Genomic DNA, 16,515 nt, shown 5'->3' with positions numbered 1-16,515 from the left:
ACAAATCGGAAATATAATATGTGCACCTTGTCTGTCGCGAGTATTTTCAGTGCGGTTGGATTTTTGTGGCTCATTTATGGCTGTAAACGATGTAATTCACCACCTAGATACTTAAACTCGTCAACAGGAAACTTGTCGTATAGCGGTTCTATCATAATATGCACTAACTGTCAACCGGGACCGTAATCTTCAGCAGCGTAGACGACATGAAAACACTGCATCGTATGGGACCAGCCGTGAACGATCATGACAGGTGTCGGCAAAACATACAAATTTTCAATGCGTTCGTTTGTATGTTTTTGGTACAACTGTACTTGTACCTAAGTGCAATGCCCGTGAAGTGACTTGCAAACAACAACTTTACCATACTCACAATGATGTTTTGGAGTGTCACAAGTCTTTAATATATTCTCGCAGCTGTATGCCCTATATGAACACACCTGCGAAGGTCACGCGTACGCGAAGCTGTAAGTAGTTCGGTTACAGTGAAAATATCATAGTTTAACTAGTTAAAATACGGGTTCACATCATTACCGTCCAAGCAATAGGAGAATGGCGATACAGGCATAGCATGTATGATATATATATATATATATATATATATATATATATATATATATATATATATATATATATATATATATATATATATATATATTATATATATGAGTGTGTGTGTGTGTGTGTGTACGTAATGTATGTACTTATTTATGTATATGTGTGTATATTTAGATATTTATATATATATATATTATATATATATATATATATATATATATATATATATATTTATATATATAATCGTGAATTTTTTGGTGTATACATTTTCCGTCTTTACTTTTGTCTGTCGACAGTGATGACAAAACATGTTTTCTATTAAGCAAATGCATAAGCAGATGAATCTTTTGCGATTTTGCGATAAATACTCATTAGAAGAAAAAAATCCGGGCTGATTATAAGGCCAACACGGATGGCAAGTCCATTGAAGCATGAAAACACTTATCATGTATAATTTTTTATTATGTAAAAGCGTGATCGAGTCTTGTATCGGCAACTGAAATACCCAAATATCCGTCATCAATTGTAACCATTAGTGCACTGCAGTGCTCATCATATCAGCAAACTAGCAAAGCGATGGATTTTAGGTCAACCGTTCAGAACTTTCTTCATTCCACACGGTCCCAGTACTCGGTTATATTAAGGAAGCCAATTGGTGCACTTTTACAGTACCAATGGTTGTTCAACAATCTGACTTCTGCGCACATAGGGATGAAATATTTCAAATTGTGATCAAGATTGCATTTGTAAATTGTTTTATGCATTTTGCTCAATTTCTAACGAATAACATTAATTTTAGAGATCCCTCTTTCGATTGCTCTGAAATACCATTTTCAGGTAACTAGGAATGGCCTAATTTAACTGTATTGAATTAGTTTTCATATGTCATGTCGTAGGCTTTAATTTTAGTAAAAATCATTTCTGCTGGGAACCACTTGATTTGAAGGCTTCCTTTGATACCATCATTCGAAATCAGCGAAATCATGGTGAAATTTGCATTTGCTGTTATACAAATATTTCAAATATTGACAATATTAATTTGTTTTTTTCGAATACTTGCATCAAAAACTTACAAACGCCTTTATGTTTCTGGAACATTTTGTTGAAAATATGTTTGAGAGCAATCACAATTACAGTTTTTTAAAGTGAATCTGGTATTGCAGAACGTATAATTGTGAGCTATATCCGTCAGTCAGTTGTTTAAAAAATAATTACCGTTATCATAACATCAATGAACATAACATGTCATTGATAATTTTGCAAGGCTTGATCGTTGAAAACATTGAAATATTCAACTCGTTAATAAATATTCAGGTGATAGACTATATCTTTTTTCAATTTGTAACGAAGTGAAACATTCAAACTTTGTCACTTTGCTTAGTTTCTCTGCAAAGAAAGCTTGAACTTTGTCTTGTGAATAGTGCGGTGTAAAAAACCGTCTCAGTACGGCTGCAGCAATCGCAATTACCACACACATTGTGTCGAGTGGGATTACTTTCCTTCCGGTGTTTAAGTCTATTGGTCGAGAAAAAATCACATCTTGTAGCAGATCGAATAAAATCGACAATGTTATCATTGTGGACACATTTTATTGACACGATCAGGAGATTTTACCATTTAATCAATTTTTTAATTGTTCCATGTACAAAAAGATCTGTGGGTATTTAGTCTATCACAATGTTCAGCCAAATTTGTTTCCATGAAAAATTTTAATTTTCTACCCAAAACTGTCAACTCCAAGACAGCAATGTTACATGTATCATATTTGCCTTTATTATTTATAAGACGTAATAAAGTATTAACCTATGGTGGAAAGCAAACTTCTGTTCGATTTTTTTCTGTATAATCAATGTGTGATACAATGAACAGTTTTTGTCTTACAGTAGTGTTCCTCTAGCCGTATTTCGACGAGGCACAAAAGGATTGCAGGCAAATTAGAAGTTACATAGGAACTAGCTTGCGCTTCGTGGTAAACGTTCGAGCTGCAATTTCTTTTTCTGATCAACCGCCATGGTCTTCCATGCAATTTGTCCCGAGTATCTCGTACATCTGCCACAGCAGACAAAGTCGTGTGCGTGTATGCAAAAAATAACGGGTATCACAGCTATCTGGAGAAAGCTGCAGAATTTACTTCCCTATGTGACAGCGGTTCCGAACAACTGCTATTATAGCCTTCTTGAGGGATGCCTTAAGAATTTGTTCGGACTAATATTTCTTTTATTTATATCAATAGGTCAGGTCCAAGAGAGTCGAACTTCTTGGTCATCCGTTATGTATCTCCTTGCTGCGGCACAAATGGAACAATTATGGCTTTCTGCTGTTCTACACATTGCTGATCGTATACGTTTTATTCCTGGCTGCTTTGACTGGCTACATCACGATGATGCCACCTCCATACTACTATTACGAATACCCTAATGGTAGCAAGGTGTGGTATCTCGATGGAGAGCACAAATTCAATATCGCTGACCCGAACAACCTGACTTTGAGTCCATCTGTTGAAATATACAAGGAGATTGTGACAGTCATAGCCATTTACAATATGATTACAGAGGTAAGGAATTGTTTTCCGGCGTAATGACGTCTCCATATTAAGTTTCAGCTCCTGCACTCCAAGTCGAAATTTTTAAATGCATCTTGGAAACGATAACTGTCAATCTTCAGACTTTGAGTGAAATACAAATGTCTAAGTCTGTGCATTGTGTATTTGAAAATTCAGAAATTTCTCGATCGGATCGGAACTTACAAATTTGGCACGAAGTCAGTCAGGTTTTCTCTGATATCATAGTGTACATACAAAGCATGGCCGGTATATTCTGACCGACTGGATGCATACATATTTTTAGTGAAAGTTAAGAATTATCTCATTATGAATAGATATTTACACATTTATCAGGGTCTTTTCTAACCAGCTTCTGTGCCTCCTGAGATAATCCCTTCACGTATACCTGGCATCATAACATTTGTTCTAACTGCAGGATAGACAACTCACAATTTACCGGCAGCGTTCCTTATTAATCTAGTACATGTTATTATGATGTTATCATTCAGTTCGTTCGAAAAACGTACTCAATATAGGTCGATAAGTAGCAGTTAATGGTTTATAAAGTTACATTATGTTGATTTAAGGTTGGTTTTTCGACAATATGTATATACAGTTCCTCCAGTTGTTAGCCAAACGGGGGATTATGTCGACCTTGAAAACCTTATTGCGTGGACAATTTACATCCTGGCGCTGTTGATAGTAAGAGATATCTCATCTGAGCAGGAAAGTGAGCGTTGGAGAGAGGTAAGTTTGGACCAATTTTATCTTCGTTATTCACAACATTATTTCCTTATTATTGCTTTGTTATTTACATGGTGCACATACAGTATAGTGGGCTTCTAATAAAAAACAGTGCCTGGTACTGCTAAAGATGCTACTTGCTCTTAACAGAATTTGACCGATGACTTTGCTTTTGTTTCACAGCCCTGGCAATGGAAATGTGCCGCAATTTGTATATTTTTAGCATGGATGAATCTCATTGTCTTTATTCGTAAACTACCTCACCTGGGTATCTATGTTGTGATGTTTATTGGTAAGTTTACATGTGCATATCGGTAGGTCGTAAAATGATTCAGCAAATGAAATAATTCAGTGATATTTAGCGTAGCAAAAACGTCTTTTTCTGTTCTAATATGTGTAGCTAATTATATTCTCAATTGTTTTAATTTGCAGAAAAGATATGTGTTTATCTGCATTGGGTTATTGATGTATTACTACGTATAAAGAAGTGTGTGCACATAAAGTTTTGATATCTGTATATGAACATCTGATGTGTTTGATGTTGCAGAAGTGTTGTGCATTTATAATGATGACCATGTGCATTAAAGTATGAAAAACGTCATACTTCATGTAGAAATATGTACAGATGTTTTCATTTATCTTCAATATTTTGAATTAGTCATGTTCGCACGTTGTGCACGCGCATACCAGTATTTATCGTTCAATTGAAAATAAAATAACTTTCCGAGACTTTTTAAGCATTATCATCCCATAAAGGCATTCTCAAAGGCGATCAAGAAACTTCTGTTAATGTGCCATAGGGAGACATTTTGGTCTCACAAATGTTAATTGGCTCATTTTGAAACTTGTGAAATAAGTAAAGTTTTCAATGTCATATATTATGAAAATCGAAAATCCTCATAGCCATAACACAGAGAAGGCGGCCGTTTTTGAATTTCAAATATCAGTGAATTTGAATGCATTTGTTTCACCATTACTAAAATGTGCACGGCAATCTTTGATTATTTCGTTTGATTAAGAAGAGAATAGCTTAAAGTTTCTTCGGGCAACTTCTAGTAAAAGTAAAATAATTTTCAGTTTCGAGGCACGTACTACTGTAATCCAAACAACTTATCAGCGCTATCTCAAACAAATACGGGAATATTTTATGTTTCTTAGATGTACTGTGGACCTTCTTGAAGTTCTCCATTGTCTTATTACTTTTCATCGTTGCATTTGGATTGGCGTTCTACGTCTTATTGATGAATCAGGTAAGACTTGCGAGTGTTCCTAATGGGTCCTTGAAAATAGGAACCTATCATTAAAAATTGAAAGACTTTACTGCCTTAAGTTACCGATACCATGTTGTTTTGCATATTATTATTGGATCGTGCATCAATATTTTTTTCTTTATTTATCGTATTGTCGATGTTGTCTTGTGCATTTACTATGTTGTCTTGTGTAGTTATAACGTATTCTGATTTATTTTTAACATTTTTATGGTGCATAAAAACATTGTAATACGCATTTAAAAGAAAGTTGTCTTCGAAAAAGGGTCGAAGAATTAACGTACAGTAGAAGTGGCATTTCCCAGTTTTTTGTTGACATTATCTCACTTCTACAATGTTACACACGACAGACGAACTTAATTTTGTATATATTTTTTGCATTTGATGCAATGCAGGAACCCTTCTACTCTCCGTATCTCACATTGGTCAAAACCTTTGTGATGATGATTGGTGAATTTGAGTACGACACCATCTTTTTCGGCGATGAATATCTCCGAGGAGAGACACCAGATATCACGAGCGACGAGTATTTTGCTCACACTGTGTGGTACAGTGAAGTTACTTATGTTTTGTTTGTACTCTTCCTTGTCATAATGGCAATTATCATCATGAATTTACTGGTAAGTCATTGTCTCCCTATATGGCGCTACGATTGCGTTCAGCATTATGCAATTGTTGATATAATGTCTGTCACTGTTGATAATCCATAACATCTCATTCGTTTCTGCATTCTCATGAACCATAAGAAGACCTTAGTAAAATTGCCGCTTTCAAAAGGTGTTGCACTGAAACAACGACAAGCTGTTAGCAGAGGTTGTTTTTTCTGTTAGGTTTGTTACTCCCTACGGACACCGTCCGGGGACTTATAGGTTTTGTCATGTCCATGCGTCTGTGCCCAAATCTGTGCATGCATGCGTGCGTGCGTCCGTTCACGCAGGTATCTCAGAAATGCCGGGAGCGATTTCATTCAAATTTTATACAAATATATCTCCTAATGTCATACATATGCACGTAGATTTTTTAGTGATCTAATCAAAATGACCGTGTGACGGCCATTTTATTCAAAGGCGGCGACTATGTCATTGACAATGACATTTTCAAAAAGCTCTGTTTCTAGAGTAACTGCACTAAATTTAATGAAATTCTGTAAAGATTTTTGTCACACAGAGCTCTGGTAGCACACAATGAGATATGTTAGTATTGCATCAAGTAATTGGTAATTTGCATATTTGATGAATTTTTGTAATTAGGGTGATGTTTCTAGAAATACTGCAGCAAATTTGATGAAACTTGGTACAGGTCTTTAGCACGCAGTCTCATAATAGTGTATAGAGACACTTAGCAGTGTCATGCAAATTAATTGCTAATTTGCATATTTAATGAACTTTCCTAATTAGTAGGCTATCTCCAGAAATACTGCATCAAATTTGATGAAACGTGGTACAGATGTTGATCTTTCAGTACTGTAATACAGTGCGAAGACATTAAGCAGTATCATGTCAATTGATTGTGTATGTTTTAACAAAGGAACCTTATGACGAGCAGATTGAGATAAAATTCTTGACCCTGGAGATATACTGACTCCTTCATTACTAATTCGAAACTCAATGATGAATTTGTGAATGACATGGTGATGTTAGATGATCTACCATATATCTACTACACACTGCATGTATTTATCCATGGCATTATGGCATAAAAAGACGTGAAATGTATACTTGTATGAGCAATAATCAAATCAGTTTTGATATTGTTTTCTTAACAGCACCTAAGGCTATCGAAAAGGCCTTCTCACATAATAAATCTAATTTTGTTATTGTGAAAAATTATTGTATGGCCTTATTTTTAAACGGTTAATATAAGAATAATGGGCGACGCCCTAACGTTATTTATGGGCAAGGGCGAGAGGAAAGCCCAAAAGCCTCGCCCGTTAATTCTAGCTTTCGACTCGCCCGAGCCTATAAATGAACGTTAATGGTAAGGGCAGAGTCCTGTTTTTTCCACTATATTATCATAGAACTCAAGAAAACCATCAAATTTTACAATATGTTAAAAAGCGAAAGACAATTCAATAATAAATTACAATCAGATTAAATTTATCTTGACTTCAGCAAAGCTTTTGATTCAATATCATATAAATTACTAATTCATAAACTTTCTTCCTTCAGTTTCACCGGACATTGTATTCAGTGGCTTGAGTCATATTTGTCTGATCGCTCTCAGAGAACTGTTGTTGAAGGAAGTTATTCGAAATGGTGTCCAGTTTTATCCGGTGTACCTCAGGAGTCCACAATTGGCCCTGTTATTTATCTTGTACATTAATGATTTGTCACAATGTGCTCAGTTTTCGAATGTAATTTTATATGCTGATGATTCAAAGCTCTATAAAACAACCAAGTCAATTTCTGACTGCACACTGTTGCAGGATGATTTGGACAGGGTTACTTGTTGGTGCTCAACATGGAAGCTGAAACTAAATGTTGAGAAATGTTGTTGCATTACATTTTCGAATAAAACCAAGAAGTTTTCTTTTAATTATTCTATTGATACAGTACCGATTGCACGATGTACATCTGTAAAGGACTTGGGCGTTATCCTTAGTAGCTCCATGGACTTCTCTGAGCATATCAATAATGCAGTTAAGAAAGCCATGCGTAATCTTGGCTTTTTAAAGCGTTATTGTAAAGATTTCAATGATGTAAAATCTTTAACGACTCTGTATATCGTCCTTGTACGCAGCTGCCTCGAATACTGTTCTGTTATCTGGAATCCGTGGCAGCAGAATCTTGTTGATAAGGTTGAAGGTGTTCAAAAGAAATTATTAAGTACTTGTGTTTTAAACTGAATATGCGTTACTGTTCATCAGGATACACAGAATTATGCAATTAGGAAGGTTTCTGATCTTAGCTTCCTGTACAAATGTGTTCATTCTGTGGTTAATTGTTCTCATTTAACTCAAATCCCATTGAACGTTCAACGTAGTCTACGGGTAAACCTACCATTTCGGGAACCCTTTTCCAGAATCAATGTTCGTAAACACTCCTTTTTGCCACGTGCTTTAAGCACTTATAACGATATTGCAAAATTGCGCTCGAGTATTGACATTTTTAACAAATTTAGTCTTTTTAAAACAAGTGTGAGGAATTATTTTTATTCATGATTTGTATGTTCTTTGTTATTGTCCTTTGCGTCAAATTTGTATTTGTCTGTATTTTTATGTATTTTTATGTTTTGCGGAGCCTGTAATTGGAATTTACTCCTGTTGGTTATCCGAATAAATAAATAAATAAAATAAATAAATAACAATGGGGCCCTAGAACTTGTGCAGTACGCGACGCACTGTCGCACGCGCTGTAAATTTTTTGCAAATCCGGAGTATTTTTGTAAAAGAGTATCTTAACTTGGCCCACAAGTGCTTCATATGTTTTGTGATAGATTTTGAGCATTGTAAAAATCACAATTTAGGGAACGTTCAGTTACTATGGCCGGGGTCGGGCCGGCAATTCTTCCTGCGCATCGGTCAAAATGAGTGAACCCCTACCCATTGTACCAAAATGAAATTGAAATTACCCCTCAAAGGGATTGGACAGAAATTTCAGGTGGGTTGCAATATTTTTGCACAAGTGTGTGTATACAAAATTTTGATATTTGGACTTAATTGATAATCAGCTGTTGATAATGTTGATTCACAATACATAGTAGGTTATGAGAAAACTATGTAATACTTTTCAATACAAAACTTTATCTATGCAGTTATAGATATTTGATAATTGATATAAATTTACATAATTGGAAAAAGGTTGTTAACACTTGTGTGTGGTCAAAATTTGACTTTAGAATTTCACCAAAAATGTTAATCCTATACACGGGAGTCTATGATAAAATTGTGAATATTTTTTTTTCAATGAAAAAATTGCCATACTTGTGCATGTACAGACGTTGAATAATATAGGGTTATTCACAAAATACGGCCCTGTATGGACGAGAGCTCAGTGAGTGACGTAGTGGACTCGCCTTGGCTCGTCCATACAGGGCCGTATTTTGTGTATAACCCTATTATTATACACCTCCCTCCATGATTCGTCCGTTATAAACTAATTCTATGGTAAATTTTGAGGGATGTGGCATGCGCGATATGAGTGGAACGCGCGCGATCTACTGCTCCGTAGTACAAGTCCCTTGCGTTGGCACGAAGCCAATAATTTTCAGTGCAGTACAAGCAAACTTCGCTGAATGTTTTCAATTTTATTACTTTTTTAAAATAAAAATCAATGGCATTTAGACTCAGTTTTGTGTTTAGCATGTATTAAACCTTATACTACGAATACATTTTGGTGGAAGTTGTTACTATGTCTATAACTCACCGTAAAATAGTTTGTTTACATCCGATAATCGCTAGGTAAAAGGTCAAACAGGCGCGTCGCGCGTCTCCGTATTCGGGACTCCGTGTACTATACAAAATACGGAAAGTTATTGGACGGTCAAACTCTCAAAAGTTACGGCAGTAGGTGTATAATAATTAAACTAATTGTACTTGATTACAACATGAAGGTTAAAGGTGCATATTATATGTACAAGAAATCTGATTTTGGAATTTCACTGAAAATATTCATCCACTTACATGGGAGTCTATGAGGAAACTATGAATAATTTTTTTCCAATACAAAAATAGGTAAACCTATGTATTTATGTACTCTCGATTATTGATATCAATGTACTTGATTAGATTAGGGTGGTAACAAATGATTTTGTTCGCCAGAAATTGGATTTTGGAATTTCACTGAAATGTAGATTCACTGTACATGAGAGTTTATGAAGAAACTATGAATAATTTTTTTTCCAACACAAAACTGCCTAAATCTGTATATTTATAGATGTTTGATAATTCCTTTAAAGTACTTACTTAGACTAGGATGGTTAAAGGTTGATATGTGTGCAAGAAATTGGATTTTGGAATTTCATCTAAATGTTGATTCACTATACATTTGAGTCTATGAGAAAAATTATGAAAATCTTTTACAATGCTAAACTGAATTAATTCGTGCTTTTATAGGTGTTTGATAATTGATACAAAAGTTAATTAATTGATACAAATGTACTTGATTCACATAGGGTGTTTGAAGTTCAGATTGTGTCAACAATGATGATATTGGAATTTCACCTAAAAGTATTTTAACTTTTCATGGTACTAGTAGTCTAGATGTAACTGTTAAATAATTTCCCTGACAAAACTTGCTATATCTCTAATATGTAAATAATAGGAATTGTTCATTGCCCCCAGTGAGCTCGATTTACAATACGACAAGCCTCAGAGTTGCAAAGTTAAGATATTCATGTGACAGATAATTATACTTTGTTCAGATTTACACTTAAGTGACTTCAGAGAATGAAATCATGCAACGAATCATTTTTATCTCCAAAAATATTTCCGAACATTTAAACTGCTTTTTGACGGGACGGATACTTATGAAAATTAAGTGACCCCCTCTGAGCTGTTCGAAAAAGACAGGACCCCTTTGCAGTTTTCAAATTTGAGATGACCCACCCCCCTAGATTGTGCAGGCCCACCCCCGGCCATAATAGCTGAACGCTCCCTTATATTTAAGCTGTAGAGTTACGATGTTAATATTATTGTTCATATTCAAGGGCATGTAAACAAACCATTACAGTGTTTTATGGCCAGTCACGTGGCACATCTCAACCAATTAAAATGCGACGGACAGGGCATAGTAATATAATGGTGTTTACATGTATAGTGTCTTTGATAACATAGCCATGGCTCAGAGGGAATGATGCTACCGGGAGTACAAGTACAACAGCATGTTTTAGCTAGAACTTCAAACTATATTTCCTATTGTCCTTACCAGTTTTATAAAAATTTCCTGTGGTCACCTTCTACCAAAGTTTCAACAATACCTTCAGTTATTCGTCCCTTGGCTTCAATTACAACTTTCAATCTTTATTTCACTCAGATTTCCTTATCTTAATCTACATTTTTTCGACTTTATTTTTCTTTAGTTTTATTAGTAATTTTAACCTTATTACTCTTACATTAGATTTTATTACTTTAATTTTTACTCTTTTTTTGCCTTATCTCTGCTGTTATACCCCTTATATTAACCCCAACAACGTTTCAAGAGATGGATACTTGATTGTCACTCAACAAACGATTGACATTTGTATCTTCTGCTTGTTTTTTATGTCCTTTATACATACCTTACCATTCACTATACTGTATTTAATACTTTTACTTTCATTTCACATACTTATCTCGTGTCCATTTTCTCACATCTAATGATTTCAGAAATTCAATATGCCAATAGCAACAAATACCAAGTTTCAGAGTCTTGCGTGCGAATATGGGCTTTAAATCGCGATGTGAAAATTATTTCAGCCATGTGCTGCACATTGACTTAGTGGTCTGTCTTATTCACAGGGAGTGGGGTTGTTTATAAATTGAGAAAATTTCATATTATAATACTAGACGAATATGTCAGTTGTGTTTAAGTGCTATTGGTGCTATTTTTTATATTTTCGATTTATATGTGGGATGCAGTTTCCTCTCTACTCTCGAAATCATAATCAAATGTGTTACACTTATCGACACTGCTTTTATATGCGTAATGTTACATTTTATTTAATGACTAAATTCTTGTCAGAGCTAGAGTTCATTCGTCAACAACAGTCTTACAAATTGCAAATACATCTTTTGTGTTGTCAAGGCTCGACTATGGTATGTCAAAATAGTTTAGGATGACGAAAATAAACAGAAACTGCTTTTACAGAAAAAAATCGAAAACATTATTAAAACGTTGTCCTGTTTAAATTATCATTAGCAAAACACAGCATTCAGTGTGGAGAAAAAAAATACAAAGAAAGCGGAATATGTTGATGACTAACCTGATATTTTTTCACATCGCCACATTCAAAATATCCTTTGTATATGATATTTCAAATTTCACTACCGCGTTGACAGAAATTTTACATATTTTCATCCTCAGATTGGTTTGGCGGTAGATGATATTAAAGGAGTTCAAGAACAGGCTGTACTGAAAAGATATGCTATGCAGGTAAACATCGTTATAGGGAACATCATTCTTTATAGAAATCTGTACAATGCATCAGCCATACAAACATCAAAAACGGGCTGGAAAGATTGATTTCTGTCGGTCAGTGCATCTCATGCGCCATTGATCAGACATATCCAGGTTGATTTTCTTCAGACTAGTGATGATAACTGATGTGGAGTTATATATATATATATATATAATATATATATATATATATATATATATATATATATATATATATATATATATATATATATATATATATATATATATATATATATATATTATATATATAAAACATTTATCCGCAATTTGAAAAATCTAATATCCTCTATTTTTGTGAATAATGTATTTCGTATAAGACCAGCCAAATCTCCTAATGATATCCGACCGGCCCTCTCGACGAAGTCCCGATAGTAAAGTGTCTTTCGTGCGAACATTTAATGAAAATGCATTAACTTTAAATTTCGTGCATTAATAAATCTAATAATGTAAACCATGGCCATGGACGCTATTTTTTGAACTAAGGGTCGGACAGAGGTGGTTGGGTGGTCAGATCTCTTAGTGGTCATGCCAGGAAATGCCAAGAGGATTTGACCGGTTGACCTCGCTGTTAATTTTATGCAGGAAATTACAATAACAATGCTTGGTCGAATGACGCAGTGCCTTGAGGGCGGGATCGCCAGTGGTATAGGGGGAGGAGTACCTTCCCGATGATGATAAGTGATGCGGATTACCGTCGCCTAGGTGACTGGCGTATACGCGTGCCAAAAGACACCTATGGTTGATTTCCTGTTTGTGGGTGTCGTTGGTACTTTGACAATAAAAGTAAAGATGCACACATATTGAGTTTATTGTCTTGTTTATGAGCGGCCAGTATTTCCAACAGCATAAATTATGTGCATTTGCCCTAGAAGGAATAATTTGAAATAAAACATCGCGAATGTAACCACATTCCTTAAGCTCGACGTACACTTAATTGCCCCAAAGAACCATGGAATCGCCCGACTTTCGATTGAAGAGATGAGCCTACAGAAATTTCAAAGTGGCAAATGACTTTATTTTTAGAAACATAGACAGTATAGTTCTATCGCCCAATGGCCATGAAATCATTCAGGATCGGCATCTTGCCTTGACTTTTGACGATGAACGGATTTGAACGAATAGAACTTTGCTTTTGATAATCCTTTATTTCCCCGTATGATCCAGTTAAACATGCGATGGAAACATGTTATAAATGGTTATTTTCTAGGTATGCCTAAGTTTGAAGCCTTGAATATGATAATTATGGTTGGCACTTTTTCAGTATACAAGGCAAGAATTTTAAAACAAAACAACGTGACAAGTTTATTGATTGAGGAATTATATTACATTAATTATGTCAAGAGAAACAGAATTATTTCAGAGTTTAAATCACCTGTAAATCACTTACGATCAGTTGTATGTTTAATGTCTGAAGAAACAAAGCCGATCTTATTTAAAAAAATTTCCCGTATTATCGACTTTACTACTACGTACATTTGGTCACAGGTCACCCAGAAAAAATGATTGGGTTTACTCTGGCCGGAAAATTGTTCAGAACGAGAAATTTCGCAAACTTCGCGAGGGCCAAAAAAGCGAAAATTATTCCTTGCGGTATAAAAAAACATTGCGTGTTTACATCATGAAACGTAACACACTCAGTGCCATGATACTGAACTTTAATAGTAAGCCTGTCACCTTGAAGGTAATACTGTAGGTAAAACGAGGACTTCAAACGCACGATAGTACAAAAAACACCACAAGTGTGGCCGTCCACGTCTCGGGGCTGTTCTCGGAGCGGTTTTCTGGTTTTCCGTCAATGTTTTCCACAATGGACAAATGGTAACAATACTGAACGAAAACCTAAATTATCTTCTTGTCAACCCGTTTTGTGTCAGTGCCGCCGGTCACGCGAACCACCCAAAGTTTGACCGTCACTTAAGATCGAACAGTATTCAAAGAAACGGTCCTACTAATTACTGCCCGTCCCTGCCCGTCATTCTTCTAGCACTGCCCTACAGTAACAGGTCGATATCTTAATATTCCACAATATTTACTTGTGATATAAACTTATAAAATCATAGCCCCCAAACCGCCGATTAACGACCCGATAGTTGTGCCGCTGACGCTGATATTCAACGGTGGTTGCCTGTGTGTGCGTACATGGACAGTCTGCATAGCCCTCGAATGTGGTCTCGATTTTGATCAAACTTACAATTTAGGAGTATTTATCAAACACTGATAAATGATTTATGTTTTCAATGGATTCACAAAAAGTTTTGCCCCGGTGTTCATTATGGCCCTGGAATTCCATCTACCCACCCTTTGCAGAGTAGTAAGCTTATGGGGCAAGTAAACATGGATGCGCCGGTGCGATTCAACGATCAGCCTGTATATCGGATCGAAAGTCAACAATTTTGCGGTTCGGACTATGATTTTGTAAGTTTATATAAAAAGTATAAGGCGCGGGGTATTATATATTGACTGATTACTGTAGCTATAGATAGGCTACATTCAGGACGGGCAGCGACGGGCAGTAATTAGTAGGCAAAACAGGTGGTTTTCACCGTGGGCAGAACTCTGTGCCATAATACTTAGCATTAATAGTAAGCCTGTCACCTTGAAGGCAATACTGTAGGTGAAACGAGGACTTCAACGCACGATGGTACAAACAACACCACAAGTGAAACGTACACATAGAAATACATGCGTTCCTACGTTGTGCCCGCCCGGGCCACGCCACAGGCGGCCCATACACTATTGATTAGCTTATTATTGAGTTTTTTCTCAGTTTTCTCTGTCACTGTCAGTCCCTCTCCTTTTCATCTTCGCTTGCCAAGGTGCTTTCCGAAATCAGACCTAAGCTGATAGACCCCGAGATCGTGTTTTTTAAAGCGCCACCACACGACTGTATGTGACCAGTAAATAGCCAATCAGATAATCGGTTACTACACATGTAGTAGTAATACGTCTTTTCCCACTTTTTTCTTGGTGTTACATTTACAAGTATTCGTGGTCGCTGTTTACATTTCATGCTACTGAAATCTACTGCTGAAATCACTGATGTGCGAGTCTTACGGCAAGATATTGCCAGCTGTCGCTCAACTTGTCAGGTGAAAACATCAACCCGCCAAACTCAAAAGATCGTGACGCGAAATAGAAAGTTCTACCCGCCGAAGCAAGTCTGTTAAAACACGCCTCCAATTTTGACCTCAAAATTTCACGGTCAACCCATTTCTCAGACGTTGTTCAGGCATTATGGTCCTGTCAACTGGCGCGGCCGGCGGCCATTCTGTTGTTCATATCTTTGGAAAATTGTAAAATTGTGAGACGATGAACAGGATTCACCGAACAGAACATCGACACGCGCGGGGGAGAAACAACTAGAAGCATGGCTCGAAAACATTGACCAGGACTTTGTGAACTGTGCAAGAACTGGTAATCAAAGAACCGGATTTTGTTTGGGTGTTGTTCAGAAAAAAATCACATATCATCACAGTAAGCAATATTCTCATCGGTGAATTTTTGATAGACTACAAGCGTCATTTTTTTCAAAGTTCATTTCCCAACTTACCATCGGCTTCTCACATCTCGTGCGACGGCACTGGTTGAGACTTCTTCGGCACTATCGCTAAATTCGTCGATTTGTTTTCTTTGAGAGATATCTAACGCTTCATACGATACAAGGCGTTGCCATAAATGTCGTAACCCACGATCGCTGAAACGGAACTTTTCGCCATCTCTCTGAGTGACGAGAAAATCGCCAGTAGGTTTATCCCCATGCAGTAAGACTCCCATACATGACAATCAAATCCTGCAGCTCGGGCAAGATTGCCTTCCCACTCCTATCTCCGTTTCAGCCATTAGGGTGTCACAGGACGAAGGTAAACCAGACAGAGACTTGGTTCAAATCGGCGAATTTTAAAAAAATAAAATGATTTGTAACAGTTCCTCGTGTAAAATTTGGTAGCGATCGAACGCGTTTTATTTAGTCTGTACAGCTATAGCAGTAAGCGTGTTAGTTTGTGCCGGGTAAAACACCCATGTATCGCGTGCACCCCACTCAACGCGTTCATGTAAGATGCTACTCACACATTTCACATGAAAACTGAACACAAATCATTGCATTCCAAGCGTTCACCAAACTCACACGTTCACAAATCACGTACTTGAACTAATTCTAAACCAGTAAGTAAATGGAGAGAAAAGCTTCAAACACTGTGTAAGTGTGCGGCGGGTCGGCGTTTGGAAGGTGGGCGTGGTTTCGTGTTTGAGTGTAACGCGCGCTCTGATTGGTCCGCCAGATTTTCTA

The sequence above is a fragment of the Ptychodera flava genome, chromosome 10 (assembly GCF_041260155.1).
Source record: "Ptychodera flava strain L36383 chromosome 10, AS_Pfla_20210202, whole genome shotgun sequence".
Classification (NCBI taxonomy): domain Eukaryota; kingdom Metazoa; phylum Hemichordata; class Enteropneusta; family Ptychoderidae; genus Ptychodera; species Ptychodera flava.
This window is presented reverse-complemented; position numbering follows the sequence as displayed.